The following is a 14,534-nucleotide window of genomic DNA, read 5'->3' as shown; positions in this document are numbered from 1 at the left end:
TTTTTGGCAAACATTTGCTAACAGCAGGTTTTGAAAACACTCTAATCTCCCTGCATCATTTTTCATTTTCCAGTGGAGATGCAGCCCTATGGAACTCCCACACGAAACTGTTGCTGCTGTAACTTTTTCACCCTTGCACAATCTGTTTCTTAAGGCTGTACTTTCAAACTGATGACTTCAACTAGTCTGTGAGGCCAAGTAGTAGAGATCTACCTCCAGGTATAAAGAGTGCTTCTTAGATAACTCTCAGCCTCAGTTAAGTTCAGGCTATAGTCAGAATACCATATAAGGTCACAGTGAAGATGCAAAGTTTTATATATATATATGCACATATATGTATATACACACATTTATATACATATACATACATAATACATATGCTTCAAATGTTTATATAAATATTGAACTAAAATGTTATATAAACATGGAATTAGAATATAAAATATATTTATATAAATATGGAATTAAAAGGTAATGACATTTTTCCATGAAGTTTTGAAGCCCTGGGGGCTCTGTGGGTGTCGGGCAAGGGCAGCTCAAACCCACCAGCTTCTCTGCAAGAGAGAGATGAAACTGTCTGCTCCCATAGCGATTTCACAGTTACATATATGTAACTATATATAATTATATACGTACCATTTCCCTGAAAGTAACACATTCCCCCAAAATAAGACCTACTTGCAGTTTTGCCTCTCACTGAAATATAAGGGATCCTCCTAAAATAAGACCTCCCTGAAAATAAGCCCCCCGAAGCTACTGTAATTCTGGATGGTAGTGGTGGCCATCACCATGCAGCTCACTGTTGGCCGCAGCACAACCGGAGCAGACAGAATGTGCGAGGTGTCTTTTAATAAAACAATAAATGTGTACCATATTCTTCTTCATGGAAAAATAAGACATCCCCTAAAAATAAGATCTAGTGCATCTTTGGGAGCAAAAATTAACATAAGCCACTGTCTTATTTTCTGGGAAACAGGGTATTGCCCATCTGCTCCTCTATTTTACTTCATCATTCCTTTCATAGACTTTATCTATTTTATGCTTCAGAGAAAAATTCAGAGTTTTGGAGACTTCCATTTTCATCTCTTCTTTCTTTCTAGTCTTTTTCATGATCTTTTGCTTTCTTCATGCATGTCATCCCACACTCATCTGGTTTTCCATTGCTAGTGCTCCTCGTGTCAAATCTATTCTTGAGTTGGCCTCTAAATTCGGGTGGGATATACTCCAGGTCATACTTTTGCTTTTGGAGGCTTGTCTTAGTGTTCTTTGCCTTCCACTTGAACTTGCATTTGAGCAATTGGTGATCTGTTTCACAGATGGCCGTTCTGACTGATGATGTTATCTCTTTCCACAGATGGAATCTATTTGATTCCTGTGTATTCCATCCAATGATGCCCACTAGTGTTAATGTTGCTGAAAATAAGATATTTACAATGGAAAAATTGTTCATCTTGTAAATCTCTGGTGTTGTTTCAAAACCTGGGCCATATTTTCCAACTGCTGAATACTTGGTTTCCCAAAATATGAGATAAGTGGAATCTGACCACAATTAATAGCTCCATGTCTAATATCTGTAATGGCTTTATCTCAAGCAACATTAAGCTCAAACACTTTACCCTAGTGAGTTTTCTTTTGCCTACTCCTCTGACTTCATTTTAAATCATTTTCCTCCTTGCTTGTACCACTATGGGCATCTTGACGTGCGTGGCAATTAACCCCAAAGTGGGTGACTGGAACCCGCCCAGTAAATCTGTGGGAGGAAACTGGGCAATTTCCTCCTGTAAATAGTACAGCCTTGGGCGGTGGATCCAGGCTAGCTGAATAGGCAGCTACACCATCCAGACCATCTGCAACAATGACACAAGAAACCAAGTAAATGAGTGTGGATGATGATCCTAGACCCCAGAGCTTCAGAGGACAGGATAAAGAAACAGAGCGTATTCTGATAAGAGCTCTGGGACTAAGTGAAAATTTGGCAATGTAGCAGGCTAGACTTTCAACATACAGAAATCAATTGGATCTTGTATATTAAGGAAAATGACACCAAAAAGGAAATGCAAAGAACACTATCACTAACAATACCCCAAAGATCAATTCTCTGGGAATAAATCTTAGCAGAAAAATAAAAGTCTTATACAAAGAAAACTATAAAACACTTCTACAAGGAACTCAAAGCAACTTACACAACTGGAAGGATGTTCCATGATCCTAAATAGAAAGACTAAACATAGTGAAAATGTCAGTATTATCAAAAGTCCTTTATAAACTCAATTCTGATTCAAATCCCAGCATATTCCTAGAAGTGGAAAGTTGAATCACCAACTTTGGGAAGGAAAGAAATGAAGGATCAACAAAACATGATTAAAAAGCAGAAACAAAGTTGGAGAACTTTCACTCCTAGGTTTTACCTCCTACTGTGTAGCCATGGTCATCCAAACAGCACAATGAGAGACATGTGGACACGTAGTTTAGAATGGAGAACCCCAAATACTACCAAGCACCTACAGCCACCTGATCTTGGGGAAAGGATTAAAACATAACAAATGGGGGAAATGATGGCCTTTTAAATAAATGGTGCTGGAAAAATTGGCTCTCCACCTGCAAAAGAATGAAACAGGACCCATACCTCACACGATGTACAAAAATGAACTCGAGATGGACAAAGGACCTAAACATAAACCCTAGAGCCATAAGGGCAATCAATGAAAAACTAGGGCACTAATACTAAGCATAAATACTCTACCAAACATGATGGAAATACCCGCAGCACAGAAGACAAAATAGAGGACGGGATCTTCTGAAAATACAACATTTCTGTACATCAAAAGACTTCATTAAAAGGGTAGAAAGAGAATCCACAGATTGGGGGAAATATTTGGCAATGATATATCTGATAAAGGGTTAATTTTAAAAATGTATAGAAAACTATAACACCTTACTAAGAAAAATGCAAATACCTTAAAAAACAGTAGACATAAGACATGACAACAACTTACTAAAGACAACAACTTGGAGACCAACAACCATATGAATAAATGCTTTAGTCCATTAGCCAGAAGAGTAATACAAATTACTTCGCAAATTTAAAGAAGCAGAAAGAAACAAAGAGAAATAATAAAAGCTGGAGTGGCTATGAAGAGGTTGGAACCTCATACACTGCTGGTGGGATCACAAAATTATACAGCCGCTATGGAAATCAGTGTGGCATTTCCTTAAACAAATACATATGCAAATGCCTTGTGATCCTGCAGTCTCTCTACGTGGGATATGCCCTAAGGAATAAAGAACACAACACAAACAGGCATAGATACACGCATGTTTATTGCCAAAATTTCTATAATAACAAACAGAGGAAAACAATATAAAAAACTCATCTGTAGAGCAGTGTGTAAACAAATTCTGGTACATTCACACAATGAAATATTATTCGTCTTAAAAAGCAACGACGAGTCTATCAAATATATTAACATGAACAAAATTAGGAAACATGCTTAGCAAAATCAGTCAATCTCTTAAAGATAAATATTGTATGACACCAGTATTATGAAGGAAAAAAGAAAAAGAGAAACAGTTTTCACATCCAAGAATAAGACCAGAATGAGGCTATGATGGAAGGGGTGGGGAGGCCGAAGGTTACTAGAAGGTAAGGAGGGAGGGAAAGTGGGAAACAAACAAAAAACAAACAAACCACCTGTGGGGCGGGGCGGGATGGGGTGTTAATGGGATATTATCACTGATTTGAGGAGATGGACTGTGCAACTCCACAGAATATTTTTCTTTGTACATATATTCCACAAATAAAAAGAGGAAAAATCCCCTCAAATTAAATAAAGTTACAATTAAAAGTTAAGGGAACATCCCCCACAGAGGGGTATCAGGGAAGGAATGGGTCAATCAGGGTGCAGTAGAGCACCGCTGGATCATGCATTATACTTCTGGTTCCCTGAGGTTTCCTCACCCCTCACTACCGTGACCCCAGTGCTGCTTCCCACTCTGACTGGACCAGAGCTTGTACATAGGTATGGGCAAGAGATGAAGCTCACAACACATGGAACCTGGGAACAGGAATGGGACTAGCAATACCAAAAGAATAGAAGGAAGTGGAGAGGGTGGGGGAGACGGAGAACTGATCACAATGAATAGCACATAGCCACACACCCCCCTCCAGGGGGAAGAACAACAGAAACCAGAGGGGAAGGGAGACAGCAGTCCGTGTGAGATATGAAAACAATAACAATCTCTAATCTATCAAGGGGCCACGAGGGGGTGGGGGGAAAGGAGCTTATCCCAAGAGCTCAATAGAAAAAAAATGTCTAGGAGAGAACGATGGCAATAAATGTACAAATATGTCGGATACAATTGATGCATGGATTGTAGCAAGAGTTGTAAGAGCCCCCAACAAAATCATCTTAAACAAACAAACAAACTTGATTTTATCTGTTGTAACACATATCTGTGTGTCCATTCCTTTATCCAACCACCACAAATATGTTATATTTTTAAGCATTTAGGATTAAATATATCACTAGATGTGCTCCTAAATATTCCAACATGCGTGTCACTGTGCATTTATTTACATTTTACTTTCTTCTAATGTGAAGGTGATATGCAATTAACTATGCAAATCTTAATGAACATTTACTGAGCTGTGTTGAATGCCTACACCTATAACTACTATCCTCTGATCTAGAACATTATCATCAAGTCAGAAAATTCCGTAATGTATTGCCAATAAATTTCTGACCCCACATCCAAAAGTTGGATGACTACCTGTTCTAGGTTCTTAAACACATGGGATCATACATATTCATCCATGTTGTGCATGTATATGAAGTGCCTGGTTTTGTTGTTGAGTGGCATTCCATTGTATGACTATGTCAGATATTTTTTATCCATTTGCAGACATTTTGGGTGGTTCCTATTTATTAAAAACTGTTATAAATAAAGCATATATATATATATATATATATATATATATAGGTTCAAAGAGAGAGAGAGAGAGAAGGTTCATCACTTAAAAACAAACAACCCTCCAGACTCCTTACCCATCAGCCCTAAACATTGGTTTGAGTGCTTATAAAAAGAGGAAAAGTGAAAATGACCTGGATTCTTTTGCGACAAACCAGTTAGTTTCAAACAAAGATTGTGATCAGAGGGAAAGAACGGAGTGGAAACAGGGAAGAAGGGGGCAGCATAAGTCACAGTGAGTTGCCGAGGGGCACAGGTCGTGCATTTTGAACGCAAGCAGCACTGCTCAGAGCAGGACCTATAACCAACTCCACCACCCAGGGCCGCACCAACACCCACGTTGGTGATCAGCTGTCAAAGAGATGTGGTGGGCCCCTTACCTTGCATGACCTCACTGCGTCCAGAGGCACATCCCTCTCATTCCAACCTACCAGGCGCTGGTCAACCTCTGCCTGCCTCTGCTTTCTGTGGGGGTGATGCTTTATAAAGTCTTTATTTCTTTTTCTTTCTTCTTCGTTTCTTCCTCTCCTCTCCTATTCTTATTGTTTTTCCCTTTTCCTTTGATAGTATTTCTTTTTCACCCCTCACAATGGATACCTGCCCTCTCCTGCCTCCTTCATGAACAGTCCCCTCTGCTTCGTCTTCCCAGTCCGTGGAGGTACTCTCATGGAGTGACTCTGTGTCCCCAATGTTGTGGGTTTGGGAGCTAGCACTTTCACCAGCCCTGGGCTGCCTTGCTCCCCATGGACTCCCACCCTTGTCTCTCTTCTTCTCTCTTAAAATTTTTTCACAATATTTCCTTCGTCCCACTTATTTTCCTCGTTTCTTCTCTTCTTCACTCCCCTGTTTCTTTTATTAAAAAAAAGTCCCATGAAGCGAGCTGATGTCCTCACTGGCTGGATGCTCAGCCCTCCCCACCTTGCACCATGCTTGTTTGCTCCAGTGCTGTGCATTGGATAAAAACACATCAATCATGTGCCACATGCCGATGGCACACCTTGCTTGCTGAAGGTGAAGAGAACGTGGAGCACTCACTGATGGAAAGCTATGACTACAGCCTTCCATATAGACTACACCTCAGGAAAAGGAAAAAGAAAAACCCTCCCCAGGGGACCCGTAATCAACATCAAGATACATGCAGAAAAAGTGGAAGTTGTCAGGAATTTCCTTTTTATTTGGCTCAACGAGCAATGTTCATGGAAACAGCAGTCAAGAAATCAAATGGCATATTGCAGTGGGCAATTCTGCTATAAAAGACCTCTTTCAAGTGTTAAAGAGGAACAATGTCACTCTGGAAATAAAGATGTGCCTGACGCAAGCCTCACTATTTTCAATTGCTTCATATATATGTGAAAACTGGACAATGCATAAGGAAGACCACTGGAGAATCGTGCATTTGAATGAGGATGTTGGCTAAGAATATTGGAAGTACATCGGTTTCCAGGGAAGACACAGATCTGTCTTGGTGGCAGTGTCACCAGAATGACTCTTTGAAGTGAAGACAGAGAGGAACCAGTCCCTTGAGAAGGACACTATGCTTGGTCAAGGAAAGAGCCATCAAAATAGAGGAAGCCTTCAAGGAGAACTATTGATCTCATGGCAGTAACAACTAGACATGTATGTGCAACAAGATAGTTCACTGAAGAGTAAAGCGTGTACCTAGAGACTGGGGTTAAAAAGAGTAAGAGTAATGACATACTGAGCAAGGTACTACCTGCTAAAACACCAACAACAACAACAAAACCAAACAATTAAAAAACAGGCACATGACAGGAACAGACATCTCAAGCACCCAACGAACACATGAAGCAGTTGCTTGTGATCATTGGCTATCCCAAAGATGAAAATCAAAACAGCAATGAAATATATCACCCTAGCATTCGTAACAATATTAAGCTAACAAACAGGAAACACCAAATTGTGGCAAGGGTGTGGAGAGATTAGAACCTCCGGACAACTGCAGGCAGACCTGTAACACAGTGCAAGCCCTGCGTAAACCAGTGTGGCTCTTTCATTATTAAAAAGTGTGAACAGAAGTACTGTATAATCTAGCAACACCACTAATAGGCATCCTTGTAATGGACACATGGAGTCCATAGGCAATATTCATGATTACTGGGTCTATTAGGGAAGTTTATAATTTAGGATCAGAATACAATCCAGGATCAGAAGTGTTCAGGATACAATTCTGGTCAGGACAGCTTCTTCTCAGTTGTGTCCTCAAGTACATCTGTCCTTCATCCTCAGCCTCTCAGCCACATAGTGCCTTGGCCTCTGCTCTGCTCAGGCATGTGTTACAAAGCTCCTATACTGCTGCAGATCAGTGCCAAAGAGACACACACCCTCACTGTGCCATAAGCCTCAGCCCGAAGGTGCTGGGGCCTAGCTCTGTAGAGCCTTGATCTATATTCCTTAAGTACGTGAAGTGCCTTGAGGCACCCTGCTGCACCAGTAAGCCTCCTGTCCAAAGGTACTCAGCTTTGCTGGCTCCATGGACCAGGAGACCCACAACTTTTCTGTCCCGTCACGGCAGTTTCTCCAGTAGCCTGGCCCCAAGTCTCCTGGAAGGAGGAGGTTCAGCACAGATGTCAGAATTCAAAGGAGGCACTGCGCAATTGGTCTTCTTTCGTTACCGTCATGAGATCCCCATTTGCTCTTCTTAGAGAGCTCCTTTTATGCCAGCAAGATGGCAAAACCGACCAATCTCCACGTTGGAGTTTCATACCCCGATTTGTCCAATCAGTCTGTAGAACAGTGCTGGCTTGTGTGGCTGTGATGCTGGAACCTATGCCACCGGTATTTAACATACCCAGTAGGATGTTGGAGAGATGATGATGGAGAGATTTCAACAGAGTTTCCAGACTATTAACAAACTAAAAAAAGGGAATAGACTATCCGATTTTGAACGATTAGCCACGGAAAACCTTTGGAATAGCAGCAGCACATGGTCAGACCTAGTGCTGGAAGAAGGCACTCAAAATACGACTGAGAAAGAGTTGCCTCCTGAAAGTGGAGTCATCTTCAATGAGGGGGATGGGGTAAAACTTTCAGGACTTCCATTTACTGAGGGAGCACAACTCAAAATGAGCAGAGAAGCGGCAAACATCCACTAATAATCATGACATGAATTTATGAAGTATTAAAAAGGAAAATAGTCAAAAACGAAATGAATGCATAAAGCTCCATATCCTGGGTATTAGTAAACTGGAATGGTATTGACATGTTGACTTAGATAATCAAGGCTTGCTATACTGGGAATGACAAATTCAAGATCAAGGACAGCATATTCATCGTCAAAAAGAACATTTCAAGACCTGTCTTGGCGTATGGAGCAGTTTGTGACAGGGTGATCCAATCTATATACTCACAAGGAAGTTCAGTTAAAACAGCTGTTATTGAAATTTCGAAACCAACCCACAACCTAATGCTGAAGAAGTTGAAGAATTCCACTAATTTCTTCACTCTGAAATTGATCACACATGCAATCAAGATACATTGATTGTTATGGTGATTAGATTGTGAAAGTGGACAACCAAGAGGAAGGGTTAGTAGTTGGAAAATGCGGCTTGGTGGTGATAGAATAAAGCTGGGGATTGCACAAAATAATTTTTCAAGGCCAATGACTTTCTCATGCAATTACATTTTTTCAGCAACATCAAAGACAGCTATCTACATGAAACCTCACCTGGACTCAGAGTACATCAGTGGGAGAGATGGTCGAGAAGCTCACCTCATCAACCAAATACAGCCCTCAGATGACGGTGGAATAGACTGGTTTGCACATATGTAAGTTCAGGTTGAAGTTGAAGTAAATTAAAACAAGTCCACAAGAACCAAAACACAACCGCGAGGACATCATGCCTGAATATACAGAACATTACAAGAACAGACTGAATGATAATGAAAGAAGACCTGACAATCCACGGGATTACACGCAGAACATCACACACGAAGAAAGCAAGATGTCATTTAAAAATTAAAAAGAAACAAAAGACCAAAGTGGATGTCAGAAGAAACTCTGACACTTGCTCTGAATCAGAGTAGCTAAAGCAAACAGAAGGAATGATGGTGTAAAAACGCTGAATGGAAGACTTCAAAGGGCAGTGTAAGAAGACAAAGGGAAGTGTTATAATGAAATGTTCAAAGTTCTAGAGTTAGAAAGCCAACAAGGAAGACTGCCTAACTTGTGTTAAGCAGGGTTCTCTAGAGAATCGAAACCAGGACACTTGTGATATATATACACCATATATTAATATTTATATAGTTATATATAGTTAGGTTTATACAGCGAGAAGAATATAACAGATAATTAGTTCGCACAGTAATGCAGAGGATTCAGTACAACTCACTTTCGTGGAACAGTTAATATGATAGAAGTCTTTCAATTCATGTGGGCTGCCGGGTCCAAGGTCAAGGATGTGGAGTCCTCCCTGGGGCAAGGCAGGCAGAGTCTGCCCACAGGCAGCAAACATCAGGGTGGGGCACCAACAGTCAATAGCTCAGGAGCTTAGTGAAGCAGGCCCGGACAGGATATCTAATGCAAGCAATGCAAGGCGATAGCACCCACCATCCTCAAGCTCAAGCCATGTATGCACCAGCAGTGTGGTGAAGCTGGTCTCAAAGGAGCCTCAAGCTCTAGCAACACAATCAATGGGTTGGCCTGACTCATAGGTAGTGTAGTTCACAGGTTGAGGCAGAGAACTAGTTACAGCAGCAGGAACACTCCAGCACTCTGAGCACCAGAGAGCAAGAGAGACGGTGGTGGGCCTTGCAGAGCCATTTATCGCTTTGCCCTCCAATCAAACTGCGACCTGATTAATCCCACATGTTCCTATTGGCCAAGTTGGCACAATAAACCTAACTACCACAACAGTCAACATATCTAAAGCTGGAAGAACTGTAGAAATTGTTCTATCCCTGAGTTGCAATATAAAAAGATTCTATGGGCAAAACATTAAACAATATAAGAAGTATCAAAAGAAGATGGAAGGAAGGCACAGTCACTATACCAAAAGGAATTAGTTAACACTCAACCATTTCAGTGGATAGCATGTAATCAATAACTGATGGCATTGAAGGAAGAAGTCCAAAACTGCACTTGTCATAAATAAGGTTCTAGGAATTTATGGAATAACATTAGAAATAGTTCAACAAGGTGACGCAGAAGTAGAATCACTCACTCATCTGTGCCACAAAATTTGGAAGACAGCTACCTGGTCAACTAATTGGAAAAGGCACATCTTTGTATCCATTCCAGAGAAAGGCGATCCAACAGAATATACAAATTATTGCAATATCATTAATATCACATGCAAGTACAATTTGACGGAAGATAATTCAATAATGGCCACAGAAGTCCATTCACAGGGAGCTGCCAGAAATTTAAGCCAGATTCAGAAGAGGACATGGTATGAGGGATATCACTGCTGAAGTCAGATGGGTTTGACTGAAAGCAGAGAATAACAGAAAGATGTTTACTTATGTTTTATGGACTATGAAAATGCATTCAACAATGTGCATTATAGCCAATGATGGATAAAATTAACAAGAGTGGTACTTCTAGAACTCTTATTGTACTCATGCCAAACCTGTACATAGAGCAAGATGCAGTCATTTAAACAGAACAAGGGAATAGGGTGTGGCTGAACATCAGGGAAGGGGAAGGCATGTGTCAAGACTGCGTGTGTCAATACTCAGCAAACATACTCAGTCTGTATGGTAGGCAGGTAATCTGAGAAGCTGGACTATATGAAGAAGAATGTGGCATCAAGGTTGGAGGAAGGTTTATTAACTATCTTTGATACACAGATGACACAGCCTTGCTGTTGAAAGTGAAGAGGACTTGAAGCAGTCGCTGATGAAGCTCCTCACAACTGGACCAATCGGTAATATCATGACAAGCAGAGAAGAGTGATGTTGCAAAGGATTTCATCTTGCTTAGAGCTGCAATTAATGCTTATGGAAGCAGCAGTCAAGGGATTCATGATGCATTGCATTGGGAATTCTTCTACATGAGACTTCTTTAAAGGGTTGAAGAGTAAGGATGTCACTTGGAGGACTAACGTGCACCTGACACAGCCATGGTATTTCCAATCACCACACATGCATGTGACACCTGGACACTGAATAAGGAAGAATGGCCAGTGGATTGATGCACTTGAATCATGACATTGGCAAAAATGATTGAAAGTACCATGGACTGCCCAAAGAACAAAGCAATCTCTCTTGGAAGTACTTCCAGAATGCTCCTTAGAAGCAAGGGTGGTGAGACTTTGCCTGATGTACTTTGGACATGTTCTGAGGCAAGACCAGCCCCTGGCACTCTTAGAGAAAAATAGGGAGGCCCCAGGACCAGATGGATTGATAGGGTGGGTGCAAGAACAGAACAATTGTGAGGGTGGCATAAGACTGGTGCTGTTTCGTTCTGTTGTCCATTGGGTTGTTATGAGTCAGAACCAACTCGGCACCACCTAACAACAACAACAATAATTCCATTGTATGCATGTGCTATATTTTGTTTATTTATTCATCCACTATAGGGCACCTATCCTGTGTCTGCTTTTTCGCTTTGGTGAATAATGCTATAATGAAGTATGCATATGTCTATGCATATTTATTCCTAGATCTCTAGGGTACATACAAAGAAGTGGGATTGCTGCATCATGAGGTAGTTCTGTTACACATTTCTGAGAAAGCCTCGTGCGATTTTGCATGGGCATACCATTTCATAGTTCCACCAGCAACAGATAAGAGTTATCTTTATTTTCTTTATTTTGGGGGGAGGAGGGGCATTATATTGTATCTCTAAATTTGAAATGCATCTCTGGAATGGCTAATCATTTTGAATATCTTTTCATGTATTTATTGTCTGCTTAAGCATCCTCTTTAGTGAAGTGCCTGTTCCTGTCTTTTGCCCATTTTTAAATTGGGTTATTTGTCTTTTTGATGTTGAGCTGCTGACATTTTTAATATATTTTAGAGACTAGCCCCTTATCAGAAATGTCATTTTTGAACTTTTTTTTTCTTATTCTGCTCTGGAAAATGATCCATGTGCACTGGAAAAAATGTGTATTGTTGCAAAGGAGTGGAGTGTTTTATGTATATCTATTTGGACCCCTTGAGTCGTGGATTAATTTAAGCCTTCAATGTCCTCAGTGACCTTTTAAGATAGATGTTTTATATAGAAATGAAGATGATGTATGAAGGCCCTATTATTGTGGAATTATGTATTTTTCCTTTCATATTAGCCAGTATCTTTTTCAGGCCATTGAGGTTAGGTGCATATATGCTTATAATTCTTATGTCTTCATGATGAATTGACCCCTTTTTAAAAATTAAAAGATCATTTTATTTGGGGCTCTTATACCTCTTGCCTTCCTTTCTCTCTTGTAATAAATATTTATTCAAAATCTATTTTACCAGCTATCAGTACTATAAATATTCAATCTTTATTTCCATTAAAAAATCATGGTCTTTTATATAAATGTACAAATAAAAAATGAATATAATTTTAGAATATGTGTAAACATTGAACATACAATGACATCTCAAAAAGTTTGTGGAAAAGTTGTATTACAAGATAATGAAAATTTCCCACAGATTCTTTCAAGTCCTCTTAGTGAGAACTGTTTTAGATCAGTCATTGGATAGGGGAAGCTGGATCTGTTTTGGCTGGATGAACAGGAAAAGCTCCCCGAGGACTGGTTACAGTCACTGAGGAGGCTCTTGTAAGTGCCAGAGCTCCCCCTTTTTACGGAGTCATGTGGTTGACAGCCCACAAACTGACTGTTGCAGGGACAAATGATGAAACCTATGAATAACACAGGAAGCTAAAATGAGGATATAGAAACACAGTGTGCCTGATGCCAGGGGCTCAGGTGGAGAGCAAATGTTCTGAGAATGATAAGGGCAATGAATGTACAAAAGTTCTTTACACAATTGATGTATGGATTGTGATAAGAATTGTATGAGCCCCTAATAAAACAATTTTAAAAAGAAAGAAAGAAAACACAGTATGACTTGGAAATAGTGCCTCTGTTTCTCCTTTTTGTTTGAAATTTCTGATTCTAGCTTCTGTCAGACATTAAAGTAAAATTCATTTTTACGTTTCATCCCATCTTTCATTCTGTCACTGTTATGATGTGTGAAGTGATTTATGTCAGCAGGTGACTAGGGATTAAATATCATGCTTCATCCTCTGTGTCTCTCAAGTAGGATGTATGCACTGCTTAATGAATTGACATTAATAATTTATTGTTTGTGAAATAAAAGGTTGTTAACTGGGAACTATCAGGATGCCTGGAGGATAAAGGTATCATGCAGGTTATGCCAATGAAGGTGCTTGGGGGAAGGGATTACAGAGTCAAGGCAAGGCTGGGAGGCAAGGATAGGCTAAACAGGAGGAATGGAAATAATGACAGAAATTTAAAACAAAAACATAAAATGGGATGTCGGAAATAGTCTTCTACTGGCTCCTCCTGGTCAAGGCAGGGCTGCTGCTGGGCTACCAGACTGTTCATGGCGCCAAACACCTAACATGGCGAGCTCCCTCTCTCCTGGAAATTCAGTCCGTCTGGCCTGTAGGGTGCTGGGGTTGTGGAGGGAATAGGCTTCAGACTGGTGCCTGAAACCAGCCTCTGCACATTGTGCAGAGGCGAATCCTGGGTGTTACAAAGAGTCAACACACTTGGCTGCCAACAGAAAGATGGACTATTGAATCCCACCGAGAGTTGTCTCAGAAGAAGGGCCTGGGGAATCTACATAAACATTTAGTCCCTTGGAATACTTTTCTATGCTCTGCTGGCATGCATGTGTCTTCCACGAATCAGAATTGACACAAAGCCGACTGGACAATTCTCTGTGAGTATACAGCACTATCCAAAGATAAGAGATGCCAGACATCTTTAGAAAAATGACCTAAGTGGTCTAGAGGTTAGTGTAAGTATAAAAAGTACCATGAGGGAAAACTGAGGCAGGTGGTAGGAGTAGATACATCAGTGTGTGTTATTTTCTAGTGTAGTCCTGTTTCCATTAAATGTATTAGCGCACATTAACAAGAAATAATATATTGCCATGTTAGTTGTTGTTAGGTGCCATCGAATTGGTTCCAACTCATTGGCACCCCCTGTACCACAGAAGGAAACTCTCCCCAGTGCTGCACCGTCCTCACAATTGCCATTGTTGCTGAGCCCATTGTTGCTGTCTTCTGACCCTCCGGATAACAGGTCCAAAGTAGAGGAGATGAAGTCTCACCATCTCACTTCTAACTCCTGTGGTACTTCTTCCAAGACAGTACAAGACAAGACTTGTTTGTTCTTCAATATTTTTTGCCAATTCATCTGCAGTCTTCCTTGTTCATTGTCCAGCTTTCACGTACACATTAGGCAATTGAAAATGTGCCTGGCTTGGTTCAGGCACATCTGCGTCTGCAACATGACATCTTTCCTCCTTAACACTGTAAATAGAAGAAGATTTGCCCAATGTGATCATTTCTTTGGTTTTTTGACTGCTGCTTCTATGAGCATTGAGTGTGGATCCCAGGGAAAAATGAAATCCTTGATAATGTC

The sequence above is a fragment of the Tenrec ecaudatus genome, chromosome 4, assembly GCF_050624435.1.
Source record: "Tenrec ecaudatus isolate mTenEca1 chromosome 4, mTenEca1.hap1, whole genome shotgun sequence".
NCBI classification, from domain to species: domain Eukaryota; kingdom Metazoa; phylum Chordata; class Mammalia; order Afrosoricida; family Tenrecidae; genus Tenrec; species Tenrec ecaudatus.
Note: the sequence above shows the minus strand (reverse complement) of the source record.